This window comes from Odontomachus brunneus, unplaced genomic scaffold (genome assembly GCF_010583005.1).
Source record: "Odontomachus brunneus isolate Ranch 3 - 2012 unplaced genomic scaffold, Obru_v1 Obru_scaffold_281, whole genome shotgun sequence".
Classification (NCBI taxonomy): domain Eukaryota; kingdom Metazoa; phylum Arthropoda; class Insecta; order Hymenoptera; family Formicidae; genus Odontomachus; species Odontomachus brunneus.
This window is the reverse complement of record NW_022639731.1, coordinates 20,527-28,031: the sequence shown is the minus strand read 5'-3', so window position 1 is coordinate 28,031 and position 7,505 is coordinate 20,527.

Below are 7,505 nucleotides of genomic sequence, written 5' to 3'. Positions count from 1 at the left end.
GAGCGGTGTATGAATAGGAAACCGACGTCGCGAATCCACTTCGGTCGGTAGAGCGGTATCGGAGAGGATGTCGACGTCGCGTATCCACTTCGGTCGACGGAATGTCTAGGATCTCTAGGAATTGCGAGTTCTGGTCGGTCGTGCGCCTGAGAGGAGCTTTCCGATCAATCTCTCCCGATATCAATTTTCTGTCGGCTTTTATACTAAATTATAACAAACAGTTCGACTGTTTGTTGACCTTGCGGTTATTCCGCGCGCGGTTGTTCGGCGTTTTCTTTGTTATTAATGTTTCGGATGTCGTGACGCTTTCCGGATCGTCACAAGGTTAGATACCTGGAGTTCCTCGTTGGTGGAGGTGGGCTGCAAATTGATCCTGCTAAAGTCGAACCAGTGACTACATTCCCGGCGCTTAAAAATCTCAGGCAACTACGCCGCTTTTTGGGAATTTCGTCCTGGTATCGGTGATTTATACCGCAGTTTGCCACGCTGAACGAACAACTGACGCGTCTATTAAAGAAAGATAGACGATGGCAGTGGGAGGCGGAGCAGCAGGAGGCATTCGAGCGGATTCGGCACTTGATAGCTGACGTACCCATACTTTCGTGTCCTGACTTTTCGCTGCCGTTTACCGTGCAGACGAACGCCAGTTCAGTTGGGTTAGGAGCAGTGCTCACCCAAGAACACGAAGGTGTGGAACGGGTAGTGGCTTTCGCTAGCCGCGCGCTATCGGACGCAGAGAAAAAGTACTCAGTGACCAAGCTCGAATGCCTAGCAGTAGTGTGGTCGGTGAAGAAATTCCGGCCCTATTTGGAGGGCTATTACTTCACAATGATAACCGATCACAGTAGCTTGCGTTGGCTACACAATCTGAGGAACCATACATCTACTAGGTAGATTAGCGCGCTGGGCCCTAGAGCTCTCGGAATACGATTACGAGATAGTGCATCGAAAAGGGGCCCTCCATCACGTCCTGGACGCGCTGTCGCGTCGATACGAGGGCGAGACAGAGGAGGTTATCGCGGCTGTCGTGAACGCAGCGGGGGACCCGTTCCCTGGAGGGGAGAACGGGTAGTATCGTAAACGATACCTGGACGTGAGCAAAAATCCGGAGCGATTTCCGACGTGGAAAATCATCGACGATCGTCTCTACTATTTGCGATCGAGGCCTGTGGTTTCGGAATTAGTGGAGGACCTCGATCGTTGGAAGTTAGTGTTGCCGAGAAACGATCGTGAAGAGACGCTCCGAGAGTCTCACGACCACCCCCAAGCGGGTCATTTGGGGGTGGAGAAAACGTACCGGATAGCTGTCGCTTACTACTGGCCGAGAATGTTTCGGGTGGTGCGGTATGTTAAGAGACGCACCAAGGTAGAGCAGCAAGCTCCCGCGGGGTTGATGGGGAGACGCATCGTAGAGAAACCATGGACAGTGGTCGCGGCCGATGTGATGGGGCCGTTCCCTAGGAGTAAGGCCGGCTTCGCATATATATATATAGTAGTCATGCAAGATCTATTTTCGAAATGGACCGAAGTCCGAGCCTTGCGCCAGGCGAACGGCAAAATATTCGCGACGCGATCAAAGACTTAGTGATCACGCGATGGGGGACTCCGAAATATTTGCTAACAGACAACGGAACAGAATTCGTCAATCGAGTAATGAGCGAGTTTGCAAGCGAGCGCGGAATCACACACACGACGATACCGCCCTACCACCCTCAGCCGAATCCCGTGGAGCGGGTAAATCGGGTTTTGAAAACCATGATAGTGGCGTTTTTGGGAGATGATCATCGAGAGTGGGATGAGCATTTGTGCGATTTTAGATTTACGTATAACACAGCTCACTACTCTACGATGAACGCCACGCCCGCCTTTGTGAATTTAGGACGGGAATTAGAGCTGTCGAACTAATTAAAGAGCGGTCGAAAGGGAGTAGGCGCGGTCGAGATGCAAGATGCGGAGAAATGGACCGCAAGAATGCGTAAACTTGGTGCATTACATAATTGGGTGGCCGACAACATAGAACAGGCGCATCAACGCCAGTCGGCCAGTTACAATTTGAGAAGACGTCACCGCGTATATCAGGTAGGAGATTTAGTGTTGAGGCGACAGCACACCTTGTCATCGGCCGCGCAAAATATCGCCGCGAAGTTAGCCCCAAAATTTTCGGGCCCCTTCAAAATTACGCAAAAATTATCATCGGCGGTGTGCGAGCTCGAACGGATGGACGATAGTTCGGGAGGCAAGTTCCATATCCAGGACATAAAATCCTATGTTTCCTGAATTCCCGATAGATCAGCATGGAAGATTGGCAGGATTTCGCGCAAAAATATGGGAAATTATGGGACGAGATTGACGACCGCTTTCCCGCGTTTTGGACTGAGTTCTGGGAACTGGTAGAGTTTTATGAGCGTTCTCGGTATACTACCGGGGGCGCTACAGTGAGCGACTTTCCTACCACCCGGGAAGTCGCAACCCAGACCCGAGGCAGCCCGAAAACCAGGACGCGAGACACACAGACCGATCCGGCCAGAAAGCCGGAAGTCATTGAAATAGTGGAGGTCCCCGCGTCACTTACAATCGTGGAACTGCCGATGCCGGTGCTAGTCACCGAGGTGCCGCCGCCACCTGCTGCCAGAACCTCCTCGTCGAAAGCGAGTCTCCTGACAGAGAGGTTGGAGGCCGCAAGAAGGGGAGAGGCCGTAGCGGAAACGTCGATGACGCCGGACGACGCACAGGTCGAACCCTTGAAGAAGGGCAAACGCACGAGGAATGGGGAACGCTGCCGAGACCGAAAGAGGAAGGTCGCGTACTCCAGGCGGCCGAGCGGGTTCCCGGCAGGCCAACCGATGTTGGAACTGCTGGGAAGGCAGGCATAAGTACTCCGAGTGTCCGCACCCGAGGGAGGGATCCTTCTGCTTCGGGTGTGGCACGTTCAGAGTCACAATGAAGATCTATCCACGCTGTAAGATCGCCTGGAGGGACTTGGGGGTTTACCACCACGGACAGGGACACGCTGGCTGCCGTTAAGAATCGTTTTTTTTTTGTTAGAGTCATTTTCTTTAATTTGAATTTCGTTTGTGAAACGACGCCTTCTCTCTCTCTTGCGGAAACTTAGTGCTACCGTTCACCCGGAAAAATTGGATACTTTTTTTAGTTTAGTTTTTGTGTTTGTTCCGAGGGGAGCGGACGAGGGAGGGAGAATTTTCTTTTTTTTTTGTGTTGTAAAGAGAGAGGGTGTCGGAAACGGGGCAATAAAAGGCCATGAAAAGTAAAGACCAGTAGACTTATTAAAAGTCCCATGCTGCGAACCGAACTTTATCCTGTCGTTCCTGAATTTTCCAACGTGAAGAAGGAGGTGCAAATTGCGAAGTCGTCTCCTTCTGGGAAAAAAAAATAATAAGTGGGAGTAAGAGTTTCTCGAATGCCGGGAGAGGGAAGAGCGAGCGCTGCCGAATAGCCTCTTTTTAGTAACACCCAAAACATGAAGACGGGCGGAGGAACGAGGTCGATGGCGGGTTGCCGAGGACCTTTCGGTCCTTCTGCAGGGAGGGGAATATGTGACGTGACGATTTGTAATTATCGTCCGTCACTTCGGAAAAAGTAGTAAGGAAGCCTTACGAGCTTCCCGGCTGCAGCCGGATGTCGCGTCCTAGCCGTGAGGCGAATAGGACGCGAGCCTACGCAACCCTCAAATAATTTTGTGTGAAAATACGATCATCGGGGCGGGGTCTAGTCCGAAAGAGGAATACTAACGTCGGGGAGGACTGCTGCCGCCGTGGGAGAGGAAGAACCTTCGAGAGAAACGGCAAAAACACCGGTTGTTTCAGGTGAATCGTTTCTGTAAATAATAAGATTCAGTAGAGACCCACAGGATGGGACACTCTAAAAAGGCCTGTTTCAGCTAACACCCAGAACGTCGAGAAGGAGCTGCCGAAGTGGAGCAAGCTGTCGCGAGGAAGCCGCGAGGACGGAGTGGATTAACACCGTGGACGAGCGGAGGATAGCTGCCGCTAGGGCAAGACTGGCGAGCGCATCTTCCGCGACCCGGAGCGTCATCCGAGCCGCGTAAATACGCCGCAAGGCTCGAGGACCATCAACAACAACGGCTACCAATAGAGGAAAGCCAAGGTCAGCACGACCAAGAAGCCGAGAGAATCGATGAGAGATAAACAGGCGCCAGAAACCGAAATTGGAAAATGGGGGATTATATCCCACCAATGAAAGGCTAAAGGCTGTCGGAAAACAGTTCAAACCTGAGATATAACCGGACTTTAACGACCGCTCGGGAGCTTTTTCGCCTGTATCGCCGAAGCACGGAGAGCTGTAAAGGACATGCCATCCGCGGAGCCAAGAAAGACAGGACAGAGAAAACGACGACTCGACCTTCTCTTCGTAAGGCTGCTACCGTACCAGGGTCAGACCTTTGTGAGCCCAGAGGGATCGCCGCTGCCTGCTGCCGACTGCCCCCGCTCCGCTATAGCTTTTTGGTGAGTCCGTTCCAAAGTGAACGAGAAAATTTCTTTGGTGATTTCACGTCGTGGAGCAGACGAGGCGTCGACGAGCGAGGACCCGACCGTCCTCCTGGACGAAGGCGAGGGCTCGCGTCCCTCTCACGCGTTGGGAAAAAGCTCCGGGTATCGCTTAAATCAATTAATTAAACTGCCGAACATTTGCCGTGCTGTACCGACGAGCTGGTACACGACCGAGAGCTTGCATGGCTATCGTTACTTCCGCCGGTCACGACTTGTATACGCGCTGCCGAATACCCGTATCGCGACCGCGAGCAAGCATTCATCGTATTGTTTAATACGCTGCTGAGATATTAACACATTGTAACCGTTACCGAACAATAAACGTCAGAGAATATCCCTGGTTGCTTAATTTTGATAATCGCCGCCCAATCCTCTCACCTCCGATCTATCGCGAACCAGCCCCTCTACCGCGAGTAGGGCTGAGCTGCCGGTCGTTCGTGCTAGCCGGTTGGGCGGAGGACGAGATCCACTCGTCGGCGAGACTAATTAATTCGTGCTTCGTGATATGTTTCCTTTAGGAACGCCGTACCTGGCGCCCACTTGGTTTTTTTTTAAGCTGTCGGGTCTCGCCAAATCTGCCGAGCGGTCTAACATTATAATTACATTTTGTCCTGCACCCGATTCGTGTGCCGACTGCTCAAATCGGAAAAGTGCAGCGTTACAGTATATATAACCCAGCAAACATAGATATATAACAGTTACATTGCCGTAATGAAACCGAATGTAACATGCAATATAACATGTATGTAGTAAGTTATATAGACTTTCGTTGTAATTTCCTACTCATACGTGTTACAGTTATATAACGTGAATATAACATAAAAATAACATGTGACTAGAAAGTTATATAAGAATTATATGTTATTTGTTAGCAAATTAACACATATATTTTTTTTGTTGAATTCCAACGATTTAGTCATTAGTATGGTTCAGATAAATGATAATGTATAATTATTTTGTCTAAATAATAAAAAAAACTAACATTTCGTATTCTGTATTATTTCAATTACACAGGTCAACAAATTAAAGAGTATTTAATATCACATGAAACTTTATATTGATTTCCGAAGGAATTTGGTGCGCTGAATCCAAATCTGGTCTCAGAATGGCGCTATTACGTCAGGATTTTGAGATATTCTAACCTAAAAGTGCAAAAATGGCTGTTTTAGGGCATTATTGGAGTTTCCTCCTGGTTGCATAGAATTTTACCGACAAAAATTAAACACGAGTCTTGCCCTTTAATTTCTATTTTGGAACGTCCAAATAGGATTTTTTTCACCGAGATACAGCAGATTTAAGTTTTTACTGCATACAGAAAATCAAATAAAGCAATGATATTGGTTTATTTGAAATACCTTAACCCTTTTGGTTTTGAGCAATTCTGGAAAAAAGAGTTTGTAGTTCAAAGGGTCCCGAGGGTCGCTGCTCACGAATCTGGACTCAGATTTCCAAAATTCTTTTGGATTTGGAAATTTCATATTGGATCCGTCATCTTGAATTTTGGAAATCTGAGTCCAGATTCGTGAGCAGCGACCCTCGGGACCTTTTGAACTACAAACTCTTTTTTCCAGAATTGCTCAAAACTAAAAGGGTTAAGGTATTTCAAATGAATCGACATCATCGCTTTATTTGATTTTCTGTATGCAGAAAATCAAAAACTTAAATCTGTTGTATCTCGGTGAAAAAAAACCCTATTAGACGTTCCAAAATGGAAATTGAAGGGCAAGACTCGTACTTTATTTTGTTTAGTTTTTGTCGGTAAAATTCTATATAACCAGGAGGAAACTTCGATAATGTCCTAAAACAGTCATTTTTGCACTTTTAGGTTAGAATATCTCAAAATTCTGAGATGATGGCGCCATTCTGAGGCCAGATTTGAATTCAGCGCACCGAATTCCTTCGGATAAACCTCTTACTTCTTTTGTGATAAAAACCTTGTAAACCTGTGTTATTCGTGAAACTCGCGTGGTTTCGATCCTATGTTAGGCGGCACCCATTTTTAGATCATGTTATTCAACAATGCTTAACTTCAACGATCGTTCGGGAACTGGTGATGCCGATGCGCCGTACGATATCTTGATAAATAATATTTATAATATACTTTTATATCGTTAAAAAAATGTCATATTTGTTGGTAAATGTTTGACACGACAATCATAACATGATTAATATTGATACAATGTTGTACCAGTAATCAAATTTTAATATACAACGTGCTCGCAAAAGAGAGAGAATATTCTTTCTTTCTCTCTCACAATACTTTGACTGAGTAAAGTTTTGATTAGACTCTTTTTGTAAGAGAGAACTCTAGTTTTACAATATCGTGATAACGATCCTTGCATATATTAAAATATCACATTTTATATACAAGAAACATCTAAAATATAATTTCACATTTGTGTATAAAAATATTGCACAACTGAAATGTAATGCAAACATTAGATTTCTTATATAACAGGTTATATTAAAGTTATGTTGCTGTTATATTGTTGATATAACTTAACTAGTAAATAACATAATAGTATAACAGTTTTATAACATAGTTATATCGCAGTTATAAAGGAAATTAAGTAACCTCAATATTAATAACAGCAGTTATATTACATGTTACTCCTATGTTATATCACAGTTATATTCTGTGTTTGCTGGGAAATATCATTTCCCAGCAAACACAGATTTGATCAAATCATTTTATATGCTGTACAATTTTATCATAATTTTATTATCTAATTTATCTAATATTATACATATATAATATTATATATATAATATTATATATATAATATTATATATATAATAATATAACATATATGTTATAAATTTTGTGCTGCATTTCTGCCTCGTATCTACCGTTGCTTTCGGACGCACGTCATGATAAATTTCTGTTGCATTTCTGCTGTTACGTTCGAGCGGCACGTCGTGATCGATTTCTGCTATGTTTCTATTGTCACGTTCGAATAGTACGTCATGATCCAT